Raw genomic sequence first — 25,680 nt, 5'->3', positions numbered from 1 at the left:
TTGTAACATACACAAGTAATAGGCTATATAGTAATATATTCCAGATAAAGTCCAGGCAGATGTAATTTACACTGTAGTCCATTCCTATTTATTACTTTTTTCTCTGTCTGTTTTCTAGACACAGAATGGTGCGACTGAGAACACTGAATGAACTGTCCCATCTGAGAGACACCAGGTTTGGTCAGCCGTATCCCAGACATGGTCTCGCTCTGCTGTGGTGGTTTGCTGATGAATGTGTTGAAATTGATGACGACGGCAATATGATTGCACAAGGATGCGACCCAGAACATAAAGACTTTGGTTTCCATCCGTTCCATGACAGGGAAGACATTCTTCCTGATTCTGACCTACCGTACTATGAAGTGGGTAACCTGCACCGTCCGGGCAACATGTCTCATCTAGTCACTAAGAACTACGACCCTGATGTGCGTGAAAGCAACGCAGATCGTATTGTCGTTTCAGTCGATTCAGACTGGAATGGCAAATGGTTTGACAGGATTTACGTGACACATCACTTAGGGAAAGGCCGCTTCGATGTGAACGCCACCTACCGCATCAGCCAAGGCCTCATTAGGAAAATTAAAAGCATGGAATGGTCAGATTTCATTAGGGAAGTTAAGATCTAGTAGCTTCACAATTGGCCTTGAACTTGTGTTGTGTCCGTGTATGTTTATCTATGTAGTCTCGATCCTACAGACACTCATAATTGAAATCAAACATTCCTGTTCATCCAAAATAAATGTGTTTAACGGCATGTCTTCCTGGAATTTTCATAACCAATAAAAAATGCATTGATTTGAATTGAGTAAATTGATTTGAGTCTCATAAATGGCTCATGTATGTCATTACTTTGTGCTGGATGAGAAGATTTATGATTCTTTATGTATAGCTTTAATTAATAAGATGCATTGTGTTCTGTCTGTTTACTTTTTATTGTTTAATTAACTGTTTAATTTCACTGCATTAAAGGAATTGTTCCCCCAAAAATGAAAATTCTGTCATCATTTACTGGCTTTCAAAAACAAGACAACCCAGAAAATGTTCACTTCAGTAAAAAGAGTGATTTCAATTTACAATTATTAATAACATAACATTTACTATTATTACATAATAAGATTAAATTGTATGACACTGATATCAGCCGAGTCACATGAACATGTTCATGTCGATCATCGCATGCTTATTGCATGGATTAAGTATTTTTGTAGGCCCAAACCCAGAAACGAAGTAGCATAAAATGACCTACGGTTCCATCGTCCAGGGTTTTTGGTTGAATGCCTAAAATAAGGTCTGTGGTGAACACAAGCTCAAAAATTAAAAATTAAAAATTAAAATAGCGAGTGTAAGATCCCACTCTCCCTAAAGAGCGTCTCCAAAGCCACGCCAACTTCAAAACACAGAAGACATACAGCCAGAGCAAACAAAAGCGTCATGAGAGATTGCGTTTTATTACCTCATGTCTCAAAGCACACAACATTACAATAATAATGAATGTAAAAAACTTTAAGAGCACTGACCTGTACCACCCGACAGCTGCAGATTCATTTCAGCGTTAATAGTGTTGACATACAGTGGAAACACATAAATTCAAGTTACAAACTGCTCCGAGTATAACGTCTCGGGTTTCCATCTCTTCCAAATTACAGCAGTTATTGAGTGAACGCAGCATCAGCTGGTTGTTTCGGTACAGGAGGAACTGTAAAAGGCGGCTGCTGTTTCGTTTGCGGCTCTCTGTGACTGATGTCTGTCTAATTCATAGCATTAAACACTCTGATGAGTGTGATATCTGAGTGAGCAAGTGTGTGGAGATATGGAAATGCATAGGCTGATAGGATATCGTATCACTGCATTCGGACCGAATGCAATGATTGGACGAACATTTTATGATCCTACACTTCCAAAGACGATATACAGTATACATATAAATACTTTTAGACCCCGTGACTTAGTGATTGCCACCAGAATGTAAAGAGACTTTCAACCAGCATAGCAAAAAAATAATAATTCTGGAACAAATCGCAAGTCCTGCTTTTAAAGGCCAATGGAAAAATCCTACTGGGTTTTTGTCGAGGGAACCAGGGTGATGTGAACTTACAGGTGAGTTGGCCAACAAAAATACACCATCACTGCAGCGCTTTAATCAGTGTGGAGATTAAGCACAGAACTCTGCATATGAGTGAGAATAACACAGGCACATCATACAGTTTAACCTAAAGTAGATTTAATGTAAATCCCCTCATGAACTGTCCCACCTGCACTTATGTGTTTCTGCTCCAAAATAAACAACCACCACAAAACAGTTAGAGGAAGTCAGAAAGTCTCAAATTACATTCTCTCTCGTTTTAACTGCCGCAGTGAGCTTCTCTTCTTCTTCCTCTCCTTCACTACTGCTCAGGGTGAGAACAGCAACACAGTTTCAGAGTTTTCTCCAGAAAATAACTATGGTTTATAAAAAAGAGGTACAGTAGCCTTTGGGATTTATTCTTTATCTTTTTGTCCACACTTAAAGAATTATTTCAGTTGTTACTAAAATTTCCCCATTTGATTCTTGTAAAATCGGTCATGTGTGATCATAAATTTTAAGTGCACGAAATACTGTCGTCAGTAAGCTCTCAGTTTATAAAGTTCAGAAATTTTGAACTGGGGCCAGTTGTCACAAAGAGAATTTGATGTATATTATCTTTTGATTCAATTTAACCCTATAAAGCCCTACTGTGTCATATCTGATGGAAATTTCTAAGGTCTCTAAACTATCGACACGATCAAAACTTTGTTGAAAATCCTGTTGCACACAATCTTCTACATGCCCACTGTCGTTTGAAAGATAGTTTATATTTTTTTAGCAAGTAAAATCCTTACAGTATAATGTCAGGTCGTGAAATCTTTAATGATTTGTATCAAGTAATCATAAGAACAACTTTATTACTGGCGTTATATTTGTATGTTTGAGTAATAAACAAATCCTCTATGAATTATTCTTACCCTTCTCTCTATTTGCAAACCAAATATTTCCCAGTCGAGTCACTCCTCCCCTGACACTGACATTAAACAGCATTAGTTTCTGTTAGCAGATCTTTGCACAACCCACACAAAGACGTGTCAGAGTGCGAGCATCACTTCAACAAGGTGAGGTGGACTCATTTTCTAAAAAGTTCATATAGCAGATTTTTATTCATTTATTACTTGTAGTAGACATTTTAATAGTCATTGATCCCAAACAGGTATCATAAAAGAAAGAACCTATTCAATGTATAAAAGCATATGTGTGTACGTGCTTGTGCGTGACGTTTCAGGAACACATGGGACAGGACCTCTGACCTTAGGGATGGTCAGTTTTGGCCAGCTTATTTCAGTACCAGTTTGTGTCTTTAAGTAGAAACTGAACAACAGTAAGGACCTTATCTGGGTGGGTGAAGGTACAGCGGGTGAGGAGGAACCTTGAAAAGAGTATAAAGGCTGTCTCATATCTTGCGTGTCACTCTCTTGCACAGCGTAACTTCTGCGAACTAGACTGAACCTATTCTTGCAAGAATAAATACTTTCCTTTATTTGATTTGACTCTGAGTGTCTCTTACGCAGTGATGATGTTAAACAGGATTTTTGCCACAACATACTTTACTATTAAACCACAATTATTAACATTAGAAGCATTACAAAACTCACAAAACATTTTTGTTTGAATACACACCAGAAAATTATTTATAGGCCTATATTTATGTAATAATTGAACTGCATGACACCATTTTGAAAGTAAACAAGTATTTTAGAGTAAGAACATTGTTTTGCTTTATTACAGTTTTAATTTCGGGTTATACATTTTAATCCATTAAAAAAATTAACAATCTGGATTTGCTTGTTTTTACTTTAACAAAATCTTGTCACTACAGAATAGATGAACCCTTCATCTCCCTCAACTCACTGTTAGAGTCTTGGAGGATCCTTCTGAAGTCTTTCTGCTTGTAGTTCAGTGTAAGTGATCAGCAGATATGTTTTACCAAAACTTTTAATGTTCTTTTATGGTCGTCTGGTTTTTACCTGTGCAATTGTGTATTTCATTTTGAAAAAAATCATTACAAACCTTTTCTCTAACTACAAGTGCACAATCGGAGTAAAACCAGTTCTATACACATAGAAGAAGAAAAAAAAGTATGCTTTTACTGGCAGTATCCTTTCAAAAGGTACCATTCAGCTACTTATTTGTACCCTTCAGTAGTTAATGAGATATAAAAGTATACTGTAGTTTTGAAAGGATACTGCCCCAGTGATAGCTTTTGTAATATTTTACTGAGAGTGAACATTTTGTTTTTCCAGCAGGATTGCAGGAACACGATGAGGACTCTGTATAATTTGTCTGATCTGAGAGAGTCGAGGTTTGGTCAGCCTCCTCCCAGACACGGACTGAACTTGCTGTGGTGGTTTGCTGATAAATGTTTTCAGATTGACTCCAATCAAAGGATGGATGCATTTTACAATAGAGTTTTTGGTTTCCACCGATTCTATAATGCTGATAAACTTCTTCCTGACTCTAATCTCCCATTAGCCTAGAAATCTAGACGCACCCTAGCGGCAGCGAAAATTATTTCGCAGCCAGTGTGGTCTAGCAACTCTCCATAGGCTTTTGAGCTGGAAAAACCAAAAACTGGTCGGGCCAATCACATCGTGTATAGAGTCGGCGGGCGGGCTTAACACAATGACGGCACAGTTCATGACGTTCCGCGTGACTTCCATAGGTGATTTCCCTGCTACTTGAAAACAATGAAGATGCAGCGGTCTTTCGAATCGGCTTTGGCCGCGACTCTGGAGGACTTGGAGTTAAGAGAACGTCACTCTTAATATATCAATTAGCTCCGCTGGTGGAAAAACTCATGGGACTCACTCATCCACAACCGTTCGTTGCTCTGGTTGGTTGTAGTGCTATCCTATTGCGTGCAGAGGGATTTTGAAAGGTAACCGTTTATCCCGCCCCTGGGATTGAGGCATGTCAATGGAGAGTTCCCAGACCTAACATCTTGATGTAGGTCTGGCATGCCAGGCTAATCTCCCATACTATGAGGTGGGCAACCTGAAAAAGACTGACTCACTGCCTGGTTATGTCACTGAGAAATACACAGGATGGTCAGATGAAAGCAACACTGATCGCATCATTGTTTCCTTTGACTTATGGTCCAACAGGTTTGACAGCATTTATGTTACACAGCACTCAGGTGTGCTGAACTTTGACCAGAATCACACTTACTGTATTAGCATTGAACTTCTGAAGGAAATTAAAAATTTGAACCGTGCAGAATTCCTCAGTCAAACTATGAATGATCCAAAACCATATCAGATTTATTTCCATCAACAATCAAAACTACACTCACAGTTTACAGCTTCACATCAGTCACTGCAGGGTCAAAGGTCACACCAAACTACTTGGGATGACCGTTCATGCTGTGCTTTGCTTTTTGCTTTTGTGCTGGTCATTTTTGCCCTTTTTTGTCTGTTTGTGTTTCTTATGGGGGGGGGGGGGGGTGAATTAAGACTGAATAAATGTTGAAATTAAGTGTTATTTTATATGTTTTTTTAGAAAATGAGGAAAGGGGAAGACTTTGTAGTGTGTAATTGTGTTTAATGTTCAATTACATTGCAATTATTAGAACCATTTAAATTTCAGTGGGTTACCATTGTGGAGAAGAGTAGAGCATTTGGTTAGGATGTGGACTGATTCTCAAAGATATGCTAATATAATCGAGAAAGTGTTTCTAAGCATTTGGTATGTTAATAAGTGCTATTATTAGCTAATAGCTTGCTGTAGTCTAGTAATTCATTTGAGAAATCATGTAAATCCTACATACATTTATTTTTCAGTGCAGTTTTAAATAAACTAAAGCATGTTCACTGAACATAACCGGTTTAAGTTACAGGGAAGCAATTCCATTGATTTGTTTGGACTCATTCTGTTGAGTTGTCACAACACAAGAAGCTTACATAGATTCAAAACATGTCATTAACATTAATACACAATAGTTTGCTTGTGTGGAACCACTGTCCATAATTGAATTAAGTTAGTTTAAAGAGTAATTTTTTTGAGTGAGCTTCTCTAGTTCTGTGTTCATATTTGTTGTGTTGGTTATTATTACATATTTCATATATCCTGTGTAGTATCAAATCTCCAAAAACCCGATTGCAAGTGTTTGTGTGATGAAATATAAATCCTGTTGATCATTTTAATATGAATAATAATCCAAAGTCTGTTGATCATTTTAATATGAATAATAATCCTAACTCTGTTGATCATTTTAATATGAATAATATGTAATATGAAATCTGATTATAAGTGTTTGATATTAGATAGTTTAATCTAAAGTAGATTTACTGTAAATCTCCTCATGAACGTCCCACATACATCATTGTCTTTTTCACACTGATGAGCTTCTGTTCATCACTATAGCAACAGACACACACACATGTACAACCTGTTGGACAGCAAGTGTGTGTTAATATAGTTCTTTCATTAGTTCAGTGACTAGTTCAGTATTAATGATGCATTCAGGGCCAAATATCTAGTTTTGCTATAATTAAAATGTGTTCTTAATTAAAGATCTAATTCAATTCAACTCATTTGATTGGCTATCAATTCAATAGATTGTCAAAATGACGATATTATGATATGTTTTTAATTGTTACAATTGTCAAGATCAAGACAATTTTTGTTTTACACGAAAGCCCAAAAAGACTGGACTTGAAAAAATTGACTGCATTGGCAAAGTAAAGAGTAATGAAATATAATATGATTCAAAATATGTCCAGTATGTGTCTGGTGCAGTGTGTGTTTGCTCATATGATCTTCTTACACACGCCCACTGCTGTCTCTCTTCAGTTTCGGTTTCCTAGTCAGCTGACCTCTCCCTCCCTTCCTGGAAGAACTATGTCTTCATTATTTACTTTTATTCTTAGTAAACACTCCTTCAATAACAAACAACAAATTCGATCTTTTACTTTAAAAATTGTAAGAAACGAAGAAGAAGAAAAATAGGCTATAAATGATTTTTAAAAAAGCAGGAACCTTTTTAATTTCTGTAACAATTAATTATTATAAGACTGGCCTATAATTTGTTTTTCAACTTAAGGTTAACTATATAAGACTATGTAGTTTAGCTACGCAGAAATGTATCTTGATAATAATGCATTAAGGTCCAAGTTTGTGTGTTTTTCACCGCCCACTAAAACACGAATAATAAAGTGAGCGCGTGCGCTGCAGAGACGCAGATCTTCTAACGGCGCGTGAACAAGGTACAGTATTCTGTGTTATGTTTGTCTCACTGCTTTGTATTGCTTTTTATTAATTAGACCAATTTTAATTGCATTATATTATAGATATTATAGTTTCAAACTTTAAATAATTTTAAACGACGGATGACACCTTTTAATTACTTTATTAAACAACGTCAAAAAGATGTGGCGTCGAAGACTGTTTCACGTCGATATTTCCGACTTGCAGTCTGTAGTCCAGATGGGCTGTACTGTGGGTGTGTGTTTAAAGAGAAACGAAATCTACTGTGTCCACTTGTTGCTCCAATACAACAGACTAGATTCAAAAATAAAATAAAATAGACTAAATAATTACATTTTGTTTTACTGGTTTTTGTTTTTGGCTCCTTCTACTTTGTCCTTTATTTAGAGATCAGAGCAATTCCCTAGATGAAGAGTTGAACTCACTGTCAGACTCTTGGATGGTTAGGTGAAGTCTGTGTTTGGTGCAGTTTAACTTACATTTTCATCTGTATCCTGCACACATGATCAATATCTGAAAATATAAAAAAATATGCATATACTCACAGAACACATTTTAAAAATGTGCCAAGCTGAAAGCAAATTAAATAAATATTACATCTAATTTCAGTGTTCTTCAAGGAACTAAAGCTTGTGGTCAATATGCTGGAGAATTATTAAGGAAATGAATGACAGCTGATTAATTTTGGTACTCTATGGCCCTCTGAATTTAAAAATTAATATTAGGCTACATCATATTATAGCCTACATGTAATACATAGCCTAATATATTAATAAAATAAACATCTATTAAAAAAAAAACACAAACATCACTCGCGCTGTTAACTTTGAAGCACACACACACATTCATCACTTGGAGATTGCACTGCGCACACACAGGAACATTCAGGAGCACAGAAACTTATCAACGCTGATCGCAACTTTTAGTTTAAAATACCTTCACTATCACTACATAATATATTTCTCAGCAACGTCAAAATAGCGTTACATCGCTATTCGTTGTTAATAGAGAGAGATGCTGAAAAGACCCAGCCATATCTCATCTCTCTGCCTCTCACTCTCTATAATTAATTCAATGAAATGCTATAATTGACCATATCCACGGTTACTTCCTGGTTTCTGATAAGCCAGCTTGGGCATTTCCGGTGAACTGTTAGCTGTCATTCTGTTTTCGCTGTATTTCGAAACAAAACCATCAATGGGTTGACTTTTTAATGTTGTATTTATATTTTAATGGAGTTATGACACTTACCTTATTTACCAATAAACCGTTTTTAATGATTGCAATAAAGACAAAGCTAATGGGAACATTGGAATAAGAAACTCTGTGTCTGTAAAAAACTGTTGACCAAAAACATTATTTGTTCATCCATTCTGAGATTGTCCCCATTTGTAAATATGTTTCGAGATAACACTTTCATTTAAAAAGAAAAAGGTATTAATTACCACTATAACTAGTAGATGGCGGCAGTGGAGCATTTATTGGCTCATATTAACCATTTCCTACAACATTCTTTCCACCCTTTTATCTTTTGAATAAATATGAAACATTATAAAATCACTAGGTTTAGAAAGAAATTGTGTCAAGGTGAAGTATGAAGTATTCACAAAGTCTCATGAAAAACACAATTTTATTGCAAATGTATTTTACAGAAAGTGAACTGCGCTCTCCATCCCTTTATAATCAGAAGCTCTCAGTCAGTGCAGCACAAGCTCATTGCTTTCTCGCTTGTAAAAAGTGCTAGCCTGACTTCGTCATTCTCATATTCTAATCAGAATGTGAGTCTGATACTGCTCCATAGGGCTTTGATTATGAGGCGTATCTTAATCGAACCAGGAAAAAAAAACCTCTGCACTCAATTGGATAGACCTACATCCAATCAGAGCAACGCAGTAAGTGACAGATGTTGAGCGACGCATAGTTGTCAACAGAACTCAACTGCACGCACTCTGGAAAAAGAATTACAAAAATAATGAGTGTTTACGATCTTTGCCGGTGTTGCAAAAAGAATTTAAGGATTCGTGAAATAGGCCTACTTGCAAACACAAAAAGCATTTTTGAAAGAAATACGTTTGATGACGTGATGATTACGTAATTGGATGGATTATCTGTCCATCATCGTATAAAGCCCGCAATTTGATTGGCCCGACGATTTCTGAACCGATCATAATTACTCCTCAATTGATCGAGTCCAGACCGAACTTCCCGACCAAAAAATGTTGTGGGCGGGGTTCGGGCTGGCATCCAGGCTAAAAAAGTCCCATTTGTTCAATGAATCTAACTAAAGTGCACAATAAATCTTTAATTTACAGTGTGTTGATGCTATTTTCACACGAAAGTGTGAAAAGTGATGGTTTAATAGTTTTTTTCTGAGGAGTTACATGTTATATGTTAAAATACAAGTTATACGTTACGTGTATATGGTCAATTAATTCATTCAAATAAATGTAATCTTCTGCACTACTTTATCTCTGTGTGTGTCTGATTCAAAGCGGGCTGCTAGATCTAACGAGCCATAGTGGCGACTTTACCCTTCTGGTCAAATATTGAGCTGCAAACAACAATAACAGATTTAAGTGGTCAATGCTGGCAAATAGTATAAGTTGGATAATCCATGGCTAGCTGTGCATTAAACGATTTTAATGCACTTCGCGGAGGCAACTCTCCACTTCGCGTTCTTTGCCTCCACGTCGTGCATTAAAATGGTTAATGCACAAGACATGGATTATCCCTTACCTATTACGCCACCATACTTGTGATATAGCCAACACCAGTAATAGGCTCTAGCCTATAATATATATTACAGATATAGCCCAGGCAAATATAATGTTCACTGTAGTCCAGTCCTATTTCTTACTGTTTTCTAGACACAGAATGGTGCGACTGAGAACACTGAATGAACTGTCCCATCTGAGAGACACCAGGTTTGGTCAGCCGTATCCCAGACATGGTCTCGCTCTGCTGTGGTGGTTTGCTGATGAATGTGTTGAAATTGATGACGACGGCAATATGATTGCACAAGGATGCGACCCAGAACATAAAGACTTTGGTTTCCATCCGTTCCATAACAGGGAAGACATTCTTCCTGATTCTGACCTACCGTACTATGAAGTGGGTAACCTACACTATCCGGGCAACATGTCTCATCATGTTACTAAGAACTACGACCCCGATGTGCGTGAAAGCAACGCAGATCGTATTGTTGTTTCAGTCGATTCAGACTGTGATGGCAAATGGTTTGACAGAATTTACGTGACACATCACTTAGGGAAAGGCCGCTTCGATCAGAACGGCACCTACCGCATCAGCCAAGGCCTCATTGAGATCATTCAAAACATGGAATGGTCAGATTTCATTGGAGAAGTTAAGATCCGGCAGCGCCGTAATCGGCGTGGTCGTCGTTGAGCTTGTGTTTTGTGTGTGTGTGTGTTTATCCATGTAGTCTGGATCCTACAGACACTCATAATTGAAATCAAACATTCCAGTTCATCCAAAATAAATGCATTTAACAGCAAATGTCTTTCTGGAATTTTCTTAATGAATAACAAATGCATTTATTTGAAATAAATAAATTGATTTGGGTCTTATAAATGGCTCATGTGTGTCATTACTTATGAATGTCATTATGATTCTTTATGTATAGCTGTAATTAATAAGATGCATTGTGTTCTGTCTGTTTACTTTTTATTGTTTAATTAACTGTTTAATTTCACTGTATTAAAGGAATTCCAAAAATTAAAATTCTGTCATCATTTACTGGCTTTCAAAAACAAGACAACCCAGAAAATGTTCACTTCAGTAAAAAGAGTGATTTCAATGTACAGTTATTAATAACAAAACATTTACCATTATCTCATAATATGATTAAATTGTAAGACACTGATATCAGCTGGGTCACATGCACGTTCACGTCGATTATCTCATGCTTATAGAGTATTGAAGGGGTGAAGTTTTTTTGTAGGCCCAAACCCAGAAACGAAGTAGCATTAAAGCAGCTCCGGTTCCATCGTCCAGGGTTTTTGGTTGAATGCCAAAAACAAGGTCTGTGGTGAACACAAGCTCAAAAATATATATAAAAAAATTTTCAAACAGCGAGCGGAAGATCCCTCCCTCCCTCCCTTTGAGCGTCTCCAAAGCCACGCCTTGTTCAGAACATGTACAGCCAGTGTTAAAAAGGCCCATTGTAACTGTATTTGTATTTGAGTCTGTGAGACTAGCTCTGGCAATCAGCCAGTGTCAGTGTCAGAGCATGCTGTCAAAGCAGCAACGTGAAGACACTAGTAGGCTCCGCCCATCTCCAGCAGGTGGCAGTGATTAGCAATTGTAGATAGCTCTCAGCAAACAGACTCTGTGCTTTCTTACCATTGATGTGTGCGTATAGCCCCTTTCACACAGAGATTCCGGAAAATACACGGAAAAGCGACCCGGGATTTGACCCGGGTTCGTTTGATTTTGGTTCATTCACACTGCCAGTGATTTTCCGGAATCAGAGAGTGCGTTCACACACAACCCGTAAAAATCCCGTTAAGACACATGACATCGATGTGACATGTAATGTCTGAGCAGCGTCTATAGTTTGCTTATGAGCTGCGATTTCTGTCTCGAGAAACCACGCTTGTGCATTTTTTTCTCTGATTCGATCAGAAACTAGCGCATTACGTACCGTTTCACTAGCCTGCTTTCACTTCACTTCAGCGTCATCATTACGACACGGCATTGGTTACGGCTTTTGTTCACACAGCGCGCGTTCCGGGACAGATCCCGGCAATGTTACTAGGTCCCCAACCCGGCATCGATCCTGGCATCAATCCCGGGTCGTGTTTGCGTTCACACAGAAGGCATTCTGGCAATTTCCCGGGATCAACGCGTTGTGTGAAAGGGGCTCAAATTATGCAAGTAGGTTATTGTATTTCAACTCATGTTAACTGTTTGATGAAATTTATGTTTGTTTGATATTATTTGTCTACTCCTTGTTTAAGGATACTTCACATAGAAGTAGGGATTTGATTTTGTATTCACATGATGTTACTTATGTTTCATGGAAGCATTTCTGCTATATCTCATTGTATGTATTTATCTTGTTATTGAATTGTTTGTTATGTTACATTGATATATATTATATCCTTTGTTTTGGACCACACACCCAAGCTCATGGCATCTTGACTGTACTCATCTGCACTTATGTGCTAAACTTTTATAGAAGCTTTATGGATTTGTTGTGGGGAAAATAAAGCTACATATAGAAAACTTTCTGCTGCTTCTTCATGTCTCTAACCGGACATCTGTGGTGAACTAGTCCCCTACTGGCAACCCCAAACTGATTGAAAGTCAACAGTTTTCTACAGCCAGAGCAAACAAAAGCGTCATGAGAGATTGCATTTTATTACCTCATTTCTCAAAGCACACAACATTACAATAATAATGAATGTAAACAACTTTAGGAGCACTGACCTGTACCACCCGAGTGCTGCAGATTCATTTCAGCGTTAATAGTGTTGATAGGGTTAATATGATTTCCATCTCTTCCAAATTACAGCAGTTATGGTTGCACACAGCATCAGCTGAGCTGGTTGTTTTAGTTCAGGAGGAACAGTAAAAGCCAAGGCGACTGCTGTTTCGGTTGCGGCTCTCGGTGACTGACGTCTGTCTAATTCATAGCATTAACCGCTCTGATGACGTGTGATATCTGAGTGAGCATGTGTGCGGAGATATGGAAATAAATGCTGACAGGCAGATAGGACATCATACCACTGCATTCGGACCGAATGCAATGATTGGACAAACATTTCATAGTCCTGCGCCTTCCACAAATGATACACTCACCTAAAGGATTATTAGGAACACCTGTTAAATTTCTCATTAATGCAATTATCTAATCAACCAATCACATGGCAGTTGCTTCAATGCATTTAGGGGTGTGGTCCTGGTCAAGACAATCTCCTGAACTCCAAACTGAATGTCAGAATGGGAAAGAAAGGTGATTTAAGCAATTTGGAGCGTGGCATGGTTGTTGGTGCCAGACGGGCCGGTCTGAGTATTTCACAATCTGCTCAGTTACTGGGATTTTCACGCACAACCATTTCTAGGGTTTATAAAGAATGGTGTGAAAAGGGGAAAAACATCCAGTATGCGGCAGTCCTGTGGGCGAAAATGCCTTGTTGATGCTAGAGGTCAGAGGAGAATGGGCCGACTGATTCAAGCTGATAGAAGAGCAACTTTGACTGAAATAACCACTCGTTACCACCGAGGTATGCAGCAAAGCATTTGTGAAGCCACAACACGCACAACCTTGAGGCGGATTGGCTACAACAGCAGAAGACCCCACCGGGTACCACTCATCTCCACTACAAATAGGAAAAAGAGGCTACAATTTGCAAGAGCTCACCAAAATTGGACAGTTGAAGACTGGAAAAATGTTGCCTGGTCTCGATTTCTGTTGAGACATTCAGATGGTAGAGTCCGAATTTGGCGTAAACAGAATGAGAACATGGATCCATCATGCCTTGTTACCACTGTGCAGGCTGGTGGTGGTGGTGTAATGGTATGGGGGATGTTTTCTTGGAACACTTTAGGCCCCTTAGTGCTAATTGGGCATCATTTAAATGCCACGGCCTACCTGAGCATTGTTTCTGACCATGTCCATCCCTTTATGGCCACCATGTACCCATCCTCTGATGGCTACTTCCAGCAGGATAATGCACCATGTCACAAAGCTCGAATCATTTCAAATTGGTTTCTTGAACATGACAATGAGTTCACTGTATTAAAATGGCCCCCACAGTCACCAGATCTCAACCCAATAGAGCATCTTTGGGATGTGGTGGAACGGGAGCGTCGTGCCCTGGATGTGCATCCCACAAATCTCCATCAACTGCAAGAGGCTATCCTATCAATATGGGCCAACATTTCTAAAGAATGCTTTCAGCACCTTGTTGAATCCATGCCACGTAGAATTAAGGCAGTTCTGAAGGCGAAAGGGGTCAAACACAGTATTAGTATGGTGTTCCTAATAATCCTTTAGGTGAGTGTAGATAGATACACATATAGACCACTTAACTTAGTGATTGCTACCACGATGTGAAGAGACATTCAACCAGCATAACAAAAATGTTTCTGAAGAAGAAGAAAAAAAATTATGTTTTTGTCAAGGGAACCAGTGATGTGAACTTACAGGTGAGTTGGCCAACAAAAATATGCCATCACTGCAGCGCTTTAATCAGTGTGGAGATTTCAAGCACAGAACTCTGTACGATGTGCTTGTGTTACATTCTCACTCATATGCAGTTTATTCTAAAGTAGATTTAATGTAAATCCCCTAATGAACCGTCCCACCTGCACTAATGTGTTTCTGCATAAGATTCTCTTTCCACACTGATGCGCTTCTGTTCATCACTACAGTTACACACACACACACACACACACACACACACACACACACACACACGACCTGTAGCACAACTAGTGAGTGTTAAGAATTACACAGGATGGTCAGATGAAAGCAACACTGATCGCATTATTGTTTCCTTTGACTCAAGCTGGTTTCAAAGCATTTATGTGATCTCTAACATTGTATTTTTTTCACGAGCACATTTTAATATGTCAGCATGTCAGGCCAGTGTTTTATAATGGATGCTTGCAGAAGAAGTGTGTTTTGCTGGAGTTTACGAGGGTCAGTGTTGTTTATGTGCATATGGGCATCTGACACTCAAACACAGACATGAACACTCGCAATCTCCTCGATATATACATAGGCACTATATGCTGAATACATATTGAATGCTTAAGTTTCATTTTCCCAGTTCATTCCCCTGTTCTTCTGCAGTCAGAGGAAGTAAAGCTGAATCAAAAAACAATAGCAACAGCTAACCTTTTAATTTCTGTAACAATTATATATTTTCATTTTGCATTTCCACATTTAAAAAGTGCCTGATACAGAAATTGACTCTCAAAAATAAACCTAAATAGCAAAACAGTCGAACATATAAGCTTATCTATGGCGATTGTAAATACTTTTTAACATTTAATATTAGTTCAACTGCATGACACTATGCCTTTATGAATATACAAATATGTCTAAGTGTTTTTCTCATCTCTCATCAATAGACACACACAGGCTACTGTTTAGTCTGCTTTTGTTTCACTTTCACAGCTATTCTGCGGTCACAGAATGTAAACACTTCTTCAATAACAACAAAACCATCTGTTAATGCGAGAAACGAGAAAAACATTTTTTTCCCCAACTAAAGATTGAATCAAAAAAATAGTAGGCTACCCGTTTTAATTTTTGTAACAAAATGTAGCTTATATTCATTTAATTTTAGAGGGTAATTCAAAAGACTAGCCTGTTATTTCTTATTCAAATCTATGTTGACAATCCACAGTTTAGTTCCTCCCTTTATAATCATCCAAAGTCCAGTTTTAGTTTCTGTACGTGTGTTTTTCACCGCCCACTAACACACACATGAACAAGAATAAAAGGAGCGCGCACGCTGCACAGATGCAGATCTTCTCACAGCGCGTGAACAAGGTACAGTATTCTTCTGTTTGTCTGATTTGTATTGCTTTTTCTTAATAAGACCAACTTTAATTACATTATAGGATCATTTTAAACTTTACGCCAGATGTCACCGTTTAATACACTTTATTAAACAACGTACGTCAAACAGCTCTTTTTTTGCGTCGGTATCCTCTCGGCGACTTAACCAGGGGCGGAGCCAGACGATGTAAACATTCGGGGCTTAGCCCAAATCTAGGGGGGTCCAGGGGGATACTCCCCCGGGGAGAATTTTTTCCCATTTACGTCAGCTAAATGCACTATTTTTCGGGCTGTTTGAGATAATAGAATGCCTAAAATACAACCCCGACAGGCTGATTAAGTGTCCGAAGCGAAGCAGCCTGAAGGGTTTATATTTGCTATAACAACCGCCTCGCTATACATTATCCCGCTTATTACATGCCTCCCTACCAAATAAATCAATAATTTGACACAAAATATTGATTTAAAAAGGAGTTTATTAAGTCACTTAACTACTGTAGACTTGTAGTCAAGACCGCCTAAACCAAGACCAAGACACTGCCAAGACCAGAGGGTATCGAGACCAAGAAAAGACCAAGACAGACCAAGTCGAGGAGTCATTCCACGAAACCGGTGTTCTGACGATTTGTGCTGCTTTGTCGAAAGATGCTACCGTAGCGCGAATCGATAGCAGAGTCTGTCGATTTGTGCTGCCTTCGCAAAAAAAAAAAATGCTACCCATGCGCGAATCGATCACAGAGAATGTTGATACATTCTCCATTGTTTCCATAATTGTGTAAATCTCACAATATTATGACATCGTTATTTCATTTAAATCAGGGTCTATGGGGAGCATATTTTGATGTTTTAAATGAACTAGCAATTATCACTTTTGATATAACAAGTAAAAATGACATTATTATATGAAATAGGCTACAATTATAATAAAATTTGAAGTTAAGGGTACAGTATACTGTACTGTTTTTATTTTTAAAACGGTGTGAAAAGTAAAAATTATCATCAAATATTCATCTTTGACCTGTCAAAGTTTCCTACAAGTCTCCACAGCAAGGATGCATAGATTTATGGGCGTGGTAAGCAGAAGAAAAATTAGTCTGCACATGCGCATAACCAGTAAGTAGCACATCTCGATGGGTAGCATTTATCGTCAGAACACCTGTTCGATTTGAGTCCCTCTGACTCATATGTTTTTAAGTGTATTTTACCGATTGAGTCACCAAAATCTATTATTAAAAGCTTTTTGTATCAATTGAAATGTCTCCTTTAATAGAGTTTAAAACTAATGACAAACATTTTATCTTGATATTAGAAATTATCTTGTTTTTTCAGTTTTTCCACCTATTTTGTCATGTCCCTCATGGCCTTCTATGAAAGTGTAGCCTACTTGGAATATGAATAATAAAATTAGAAAAAAGTACATACATTTTGCCATTCCCATGAATATCTATCTGTGCTTTTTTGCTGGTAATGTTTTTTTAAAAAATAAATTCTTGATTATTCATTAAAATCACATTATTTAGTTCCGTAACTTAGTAATCCCTCAACCCCGTTACACACATCATTCTCCCCCCATAAAAATAATGAACAGATCCTTATGTGACACCAACGACAGGAAGTAACATCATAGAAGTCTTCTGAACAACATTGTGTGCAGACACAGGCAAGTTACCAACTACTTTTATAACTATAACTTATTTAGAATTGTGATATTGTGGTTGTCAAGCTCAACGACTCAACCCCGTTACATCAAATAAAGATAGAATTCTATTACTTGTGAAAATGATCTTTGTTATTTCAAAAGCATACATGATTTCTTAATATCATGCATTCCATGTGCTTTCCTGTTATTCACTACATATAGACCAGTGGCCATTTTTAGCAAAAAATCACAACCCCGTCACACTCAACCCTGTTAATTATTTGCCATGAAGCATGCACACATGTAAAAACACACACACACACACACACACACACACACACACACACACACACACACACACACACACACACACACACACACACACACACACACACACACACACACACACACACACACACACACACACACACATCAAAAAAGCACACAAGTTATAGGTTTTATTTTGATTGCCTATTCAGTCATTTTATAATGTTCTAATGTTTACTACGTTATTGTTGTTTTTCCTGCAGTCGGGTTAATAAAACTGAGTTGCAATTGCAATTTATATCTGTTGTTTTTCTTGGTAACATAATAAAATACAGTGCTTAGAAAATCTTACAGTGAATTTGAGTAAAAAAACAACTACTCATATGTTAAGCTGTATTTGTCTCTTCAACCCCGTTACCATCTTCAACCCTATTACCCTAGTCTCAACCCCATCACACCTACATTTTTATGATTTTATTTACGTTTATGGAAAAGTAAATTAATGTTTGTTGAACTCAGTCTGAAATGTTCAGAGCAATCATAAGAATATTGATTTTAGTTCAAATTCTGAAGTTAAGCCACATCTTTGATCAAAAATGATGAGGTTGCTGTCACAAAAAGTGTCCATTTCAGGCTTTAGTATAGCATAAGTGTGAAATGATATGTACATTTTACATTTGCAATTACTGAATTAGTGTGAGGGACATCTGACAATAGGAAAATGTTGATTTCATTACAAATATATTTTATAATTATTATATTCAGTAAGCTCCCATATTGTCCATAACGGGGTTGAAGACTAATAGCGCCCATATCTTAAAATAATTACCAATAATAAAAATAATTTAATGCCTGAGGTGGGAAAATATGTTTTTCTGGAAGTTAAATGTGTCATTAATGTTGTGGGGGGTTCAGAAAAGTAATACATGTTGGTAAAAAATCTAAAAATGTGTAAGTCCAAATCGTACCGGTTTCGTGGAATGACTCCGAGACCAAGTCGAGACCGGAGGGGGGAAAAAACAGACTAGTGTTGAAGCTAAGCAATAACTTGTAAGATTTTGTTTCGCATTGCCTGCCTATCTCTGCCGATTTCGAAGCCTCCAAATGAAGCCATTCTGCAACTTTTAAATACATAATTATATTTTTTAAAAACAAAATTATAGGCTTAAAGGTGGGGTAGGTAGAATTTTTCTAAAAATCTTTTTCCCTAATTTGTTTAAACTGTGTATATATACCAATACATAATTAAAATGTAAGTACTCTGAAAAAGAAAGTATAAAAATCGAGTGTCTGTCGTCCTCTGTGCTGCAATAAACAGCTCATTATTTCCATCCGGGACGAATGAAGTGATTGGCTGGGTGACTGTCCCTCTCAGGAGCGTAGCAAGCTTTTCAAAAGTGCGGGGGATGGATGCGACATTTACATTTTGGCATTAACAGCTATTAATGACTAAAAAGCTTAAAAGGAACTTTGTTGTATATGCTGGGGTACAATTTATAAATGATCGTTCTTTCCCACTGGATTTTGTAAAACTGTTCTGGACCTCTGTCCCTTTATGCTGGGTTCGGGGGCATGCTCCCCCGCAAAACATTTTTTGTACATTTTAAGGTTAAATGCTCAATCTGATGCACTTTGAGAGCTCAAAATTAAGAGCTTCAACCGGGTTCGACCCATGACCTGTGCAGATTGAACAAAGAAAAAGCATTGACTTGTACCTAAAGAGGGCTCAAACATCTTTTTAGTTATGATATAGAGTCTCAGTCTACATTGCATTATCACTGGTGTTTTAGAATGCCAAAAATTTATTATAATAATATAATAATGATTTATATAATTATGATGGAAAATCCATATAGCCTATAAATGTATACTACTGTATGAAAATGAACATTACAAAAGTATATTTTATATTACGCCATAGAATAGGAAAATTACAATACTTTTGTCCTAATTTCTTCACTTGTAAGAAATAAACCCTTGAGCTTTTTTTGGGAGAAAAGTGTGAGCAAAGTGCAAAGTTCACACTTTTTTTTAAATCACGTAGCACAAACAGAATGCCTACTTAAAGGATTAGTTCACTTTTTAAAAAACTTTTGCTGATAATTTACTCACCCCCATGTCATCCAAGATGTCCATGTCTTTCTTTCTTCAGTCGAAAAGAAATTAAGGTTTTTGATGAAAACATTCTAGGATTTTTCTCCATATAATCGACTTCACTGGGTGCCAAACGGTCCAAGGTCCAAATGACAGTTTCAGTGCAGCTTCAAAGGGCTTTAAACGACACCAGATGATGCATAAGGGTCTTATATTGCGAAACGATCGGTCAATTCAAAAATAAATAAAAAAGTTTAAGTTTTATAAGCACAAATGCTCGCCTTGCTCTGTTCTGTGATGCACGTTCGTGACTCTCCTGTTTGAACTCGTTCATCAAAATGAATAAATCATTTTTCGAGTCATTTCGTTCATTTTGTTCGTTTAATGAACGAAATGACTCGAAAAAAGATTTGTTCATTTTGTTTTTACGTACTGCCTACCATAGATATCATATATAGAGACTAGATGCCCTTTTGGCCGCTGTGGCGCAAGAAATGCGGCCGCCATATTAAGCAGGTCATACTCCTATTTGCGTTGCATAGCAGCAGTAGATGCCAGAGCACTGTGCAGCATATTCCTGCTCAAATCGGCGGACCATCACTAGGGGATTACTTTTCACAAGTAAGATTTAACATTTAACATTACCGTACTATTGGTTGTATTTTGTGAACAAAATATTCAATGTTTCCTGTATCGTAGCTACGTGTATGACCTTTGCAGCAAAAAAACCCACGTGAAAATCAGCTCGGTATTCAGTGAGATATGATTAATTAAATGCGCTGACAGCTCATTTCACCTGCCAAAGAGATTACATTGAGCGGAGCGGGTGACCGATTAAGATGGCGGCGCCACGGCTCGTCCGCGCCAATAGACAGTAGCGGTCGATAGGGCGTCTATCTATATGATGTCTATGCTGCCTACTATACAGTGCACACACTTCCGTACCATGATTCCCACAATGCATCACGACGTGACGAAACGATCCCGAGCTCTATACCATTGGTATGCTACTTCCGCCGCCTGACCGGAAGTTGCACCCACTTTATTTTTTACTGTAGCGCCCCCCTCCAGCTGAGCGGTCGGCATCGCGCGTTCATGTGTTTTGGGGGCGTGGCTTTGAAAGGAGCCCAGAAGGGAGGGGGTGGGAGTGAATGGAATAAGTAGCTGTGTTTATTGCAGCCCTGAGAGGACTCAGCCTCTATAGCACGCATTGTGTATTATCGTGTAATTTATACGCGAAAATGAGTTTTTACGTGCATATGATACGCAGTTTTTGCGTGCATTTGATACGCCATTTATTGCGTGTAATACACACGCACCCCACACGACTAATCTTACCCATGCATATCATATGCACGTACCTAAACCTACCCATGCGTATCATATGCAGGTAAAAACTCATTTTGGTGTATACATTGCACGATAAACACAATGCGTGTTATAGAGACGCATTACAAGACCGAGACCACCGGTCTCGAGACATACATATAGAGAAATCAAACCTACTGGGTCCACTTGTTAGTCCAATAAAACAGACTAGATTGAAAATGGCTGTAAAGTAAAATGATATAAAATAGGCTTAAATAATTACATTTGTTTTTTTGTCTGCTTTAATTTTGTTTTATTTATAATATCAGTTGACTACAATTCACTACATGAAGAGTTATGCTATGTTTGGTGCAGTTTAACTTTGTTTTGCATTTTCATCTGTACTCTGCACACTCAAGTGGCCAATAGGCCTATCTGAAGAAATAAATGAATATAGGCCTACTCTCAGAACACATTTTAAACGTGCCGAGCTGAAAGAAATTACATCTAATTTAGGTGTTCAAGGACTAAAGTTTGAACTAAAATTTGTTGTGAATATGCTGGAGAATTATTAAGGAAATAAATGCCAGCTGACTTATTTTAGTACATTATTATGGTCCCTTTGAATTAAAAAATATGTATTATTACATTATATATGCAATACATAATATATACATATATGTATTATTTATAATATATAATATAAACATTCATAAAAAATATATATTTTTATGAACACATTTTAATAAATTAAATATAGGCTACATATTAAGCCACCAGACTTGTAACAAACACAAGTAATAGGCTAATATATTCCAGATAAAGTCCAGGCAAATGTAATTTACACTGTAGTCCATTCCTATTTATTACTTTTTTCTCTGTCTGTTTTCTAGACACAGAATGGTGCGACTGAGAACACTGAATGAACTGTCCCATCTGAGAGACACCAGGTTTGGTCAGCCGTATCCCAGACATGGTCTCGCTCTGCTGTGGTGGTTTGCTGATGAATGTGTTGAAATTGATGGCAACAACAGGATGATTGCACAAGGATGCGACCCAGAACATAAAGACTTTGGTTTCCATCTGTTTCATAACAAGGAAGGCATTCTTCCTGATTCTGACCTACCGTACTATGAAGTGGGTAACCTACACCGTCCGGGCAACATGTCTCATCTAGTCACTAAGAACTACGACCCTGATGTGCGTGAAAGCAACGCAGATCGTATTGTCGTTTCAGACTGGAATGGCAAACGGTTTGATATGATTTACGTGACACATCACTTAGGGAAAGGCCGCTTCGATGTGAACAGCAGCTACCGCATCAGCCAAGGCCTCATTAGGAAAATTAAAAGCATGGAATGGTCAGATTTCATTAGGGAAGTTAAGATCTAGTAACTTCATAATTGGCCTTGAGCTTGTGTTGTGTTTGTGTGTGTGTGTGTGTGTGTGTGTGTGTGTTTGTGTGTGTGTGTATCTATGTAGTCTGGAACCTACAGAGACTCATAACTGTAATCAAACATTCCTGTTCATCCAAAATAAATACATTTAACAGCAAATGTCTTCCAGGAATTTTCTTAATGAATAACAAATGCATTGATTTGAATTGAGTAAATTGATTTGGGTCTCATAAATGGCTCACGTGTGTCATTACTTTGTGCTGGATGAGAAGATTTATGATTCATGTATATAGCTGTAATTAATAAGATGCATTGTGTTCTGTCTGTTTACTTTTTATTGTTTAATTAACTGTTTAATTTCACTGCATTAAAGGAATTGTTTCCCCAAAAATTAAAATTCTGTCATCATTTACTGGCTTTCAAAAACAAGACAACCCAGAAAATGTTCACTTCATTAAAATGAGTGATTTCAATGTACAGTTATTAATAACATAACATTTACTTGTTTTACATAATATGATTAAATTGTAAGACACTGGTATCAGCTGGGTCACATGCACATGTTCACGTCAATCATCTCATGCTTATAGAGTATTGCAGGGATGAAGTTTTTTTGTAGGCACAAACCCAGAAACAAAATAGCATTAAAGCAGCTCCAGTTCCATCGTCCAGGGTTTTTGGTTGAATGCCTAAAATAAGGTCTGCGGTGAACACAAGCTAAAAAAAAAAAAAAGATTTTTCAAATAGCGAGCGTAAGATCCCTCCCTTCAGAGCGTCTCCAAAGCCACGCCTCCTTCAGAAGACATACAGCCAGAGCAAACAAAAGCGTCATGAGAGATTGCGTTTTATTACCTCATGTCTCAAAGCACACAACATTACAATAATAATGAACGTAATCAACTTTAAGAGCACTGACCTGTACCACCCGACAGCTGCAGATTCATTTCAGTGTTACTACACTGTTAAAAATTGCTGTAAAAATACAGCCAATTTCCGACAGTAAAATACTGTTATTTCAATAAACAGTTTAATCCTGTAAATTTACAGTCTATGTTCCATAAATTAATTACCTGCGGTTAATTTACAGCATTTACGTGTAAACCCATTTTTTTCCTGGAAAAAACAGTCTTGGACTGTAAAAAATAGCACGTGGGGGCGGGGCATATTCAACGCCGTCTATTTTCGTCAAAGAGCAGAATTGTTTCGCAGCACTCCTCTAGGCTGTTTTAAAGAAGGACACTGTTTAAGGTAAGTTTATTTATTTGCTGTTATTCTATTATGTTGCTCCCAACCTGTAAAATCGCCTTTTTCACGAGGTATTTTTGACTGTGCTAAGTTACTGAGCGCGAATCGCGTTTTGCAGACAGAGCTCTCAACGGTCGAGGCCTTTCGCCTGCTCATGAATGTTCTCTGAGCTCCAATTATGACTGCGAATTCTTTGCTTGGTTAAAGTTAAGTTACCATTTATAAATTAGTTTGGCTTTCTTTTGTATTAACCCTTACCTCGATTTAAAATTAATTTCTGATTCAGTAGCCTAACGTTACACGATGCGAATCTTACTGCATTAATTTTATTCGCATAATATCATGCACATAAGATGGAGAATAATTTCAAAACTACTCGAAATATCCAGATCCATTATAGTAATTTAAATTTAGTGGTCAATTTGTTTAGTTCCCATGCAAATAATGTGAAGCTGTTAAAATTCCCACAAGGAAAATAACGTTAGATATTTATATATATATATATATATATATATATATATATATATATATATATATATATATATATTCGATTTAGTGGTGCGAGTACCTGCGTTTTTGTGAGATTCATATGTACATAGTATTAAAAAGTCAAAGAGGTTGTTTTTTGAAAGACGTGGCTATTTTTGACTGCACTTTTGGGCGCGAAACGCGTCTTTGCAGACAGACAGTTCAATCTCAGCAGCTGAGACATCACTATTCAATGTTCTCCGTGCTCTGACGTCGAATTTCTTAGCAATTACCAGATGCATTAATTTTATTCGCATAATATCATGCACATAAGATGGAGAATAATTATAAAACTACTCGAAATATCCAGAACCATTATAGTAATTAAAATTTAGTGGTCAATTTGTTTAACGTTAGTTCCCATGCAAATAATGTAAAGCTGTTAAAATTCCCAAAAGCAAAATAACGTTAGATATTTATATATATTCGATTTAGTGGTGATAGTACCTGCGTTTTTGTGAGATTGACATGCACATAGTATTAAAAAGTCAAAGAGGTTGTTTTTTGAAAGACGAGGTGGATATTATTGACTGCACTTTTAGGCGCGAAACGCGTTTTTGCAGACAGACAGTTCAATCTCAGCAGCTGAGACATCACTATTCAATGTTCTCCGTGCTCTGACGTCGAATTTCTTTGCTTGGTTAAAGATTTCGAAATAATTATTTTCTTCTTCTTTTTTTTCTAGGAATTATTCACTTGATGACGTTAATGTTTTACTGAGACCATACACAGCCCTAATCTTTGGTGAGTTTCACACCATGTATACTTGCAAACTTTGTGCACAAGCATGCAGTACCATTTGTGCATTTGTAAGGCACATGCGAATTCACAGGCATGTTTCTAATATAACTTTTAGTTGTGCTCTGCCTGGTTGCAACAAAACATTTCGAAAGTTTGAAGCCTTTAAGTCTCACAGCTATAGACATGGAGAGGGCCAAACGGAGTATAGTGCTAGGTCCTTCACCTCATTTGACCTAACATGTCATGTTGAGTTATGTCGGGTCAGGTGTGAGTCATTGAAAAGCTTTTACATGCATATAAAGATGCATATTAAGGAGGGAAAAATAGTTCCATGTCCATTTCAGGGATGTGGCAGAGTGTTTTCCAACGTTTCCACATTTACTGCACACTTGTCTAGAAAACATCGTGATTGTTCTGAGGGAAATCTGGTTGTTTCTGTTAATCCTGGTAGCCTGACTGAGAGCTCTGACCACCTGTCAGAAGTACTACATGAGGCTCCATGTGATGAAAGCCATAGTATGGAACAAGATGACAGTGCAGAAAGTGTTGACGAAGCATTGTTTTTGAGACATCTTGCTTTATTTTATCTCAAATTACAAGCTAAATGTCTACTTCCATCATCTGTAATTCAAATAATTGTTAGTCACTTTCA

The 25,680-nt window shown here is 37.4% G+C and overlaps 1 long non-coding RNA gene across 1 annotated transcript; it reads left to right on the top strand.

Annotated features, from left to right (window-relative positions):
- The first annotated feature begins 7,028 nt into the window (after nucleotides 1–7,028).
- LOC143753542 (uncharacterized) lies at nucleotides 7,029–11,014 on the top strand. The gene is made up of 2 exons (XR_013207761.1): nucleotides 7,029–7,272; nucleotides 10,141–11,014. It is a non-coding gene; the product is annotated as an uncharacterized LOC143753542 (long non-coding RNA).
- The last annotated feature ends 14,666 nt before the right edge of the window (nucleotides 11,015–25,680 follow it).

This window comes from Siphateles boraxobius, unplaced genomic scaffold (assembly GCF_051911475.1).
Source record: "Siphateles boraxobius isolate OS27281-9 unplaced genomic scaffold, OSU_SipBor_1 29, whole genome shotgun sequence".
NCBI classification, from domain to species: domain Eukaryota; kingdom Metazoa; phylum Chordata; class Actinopteri; order Cypriniformes; family Leuciscidae; genus Siphateles; species Siphateles boraxobius.
This window is presented reverse-complemented; position numbering and strand designations above follow the sequence as displayed.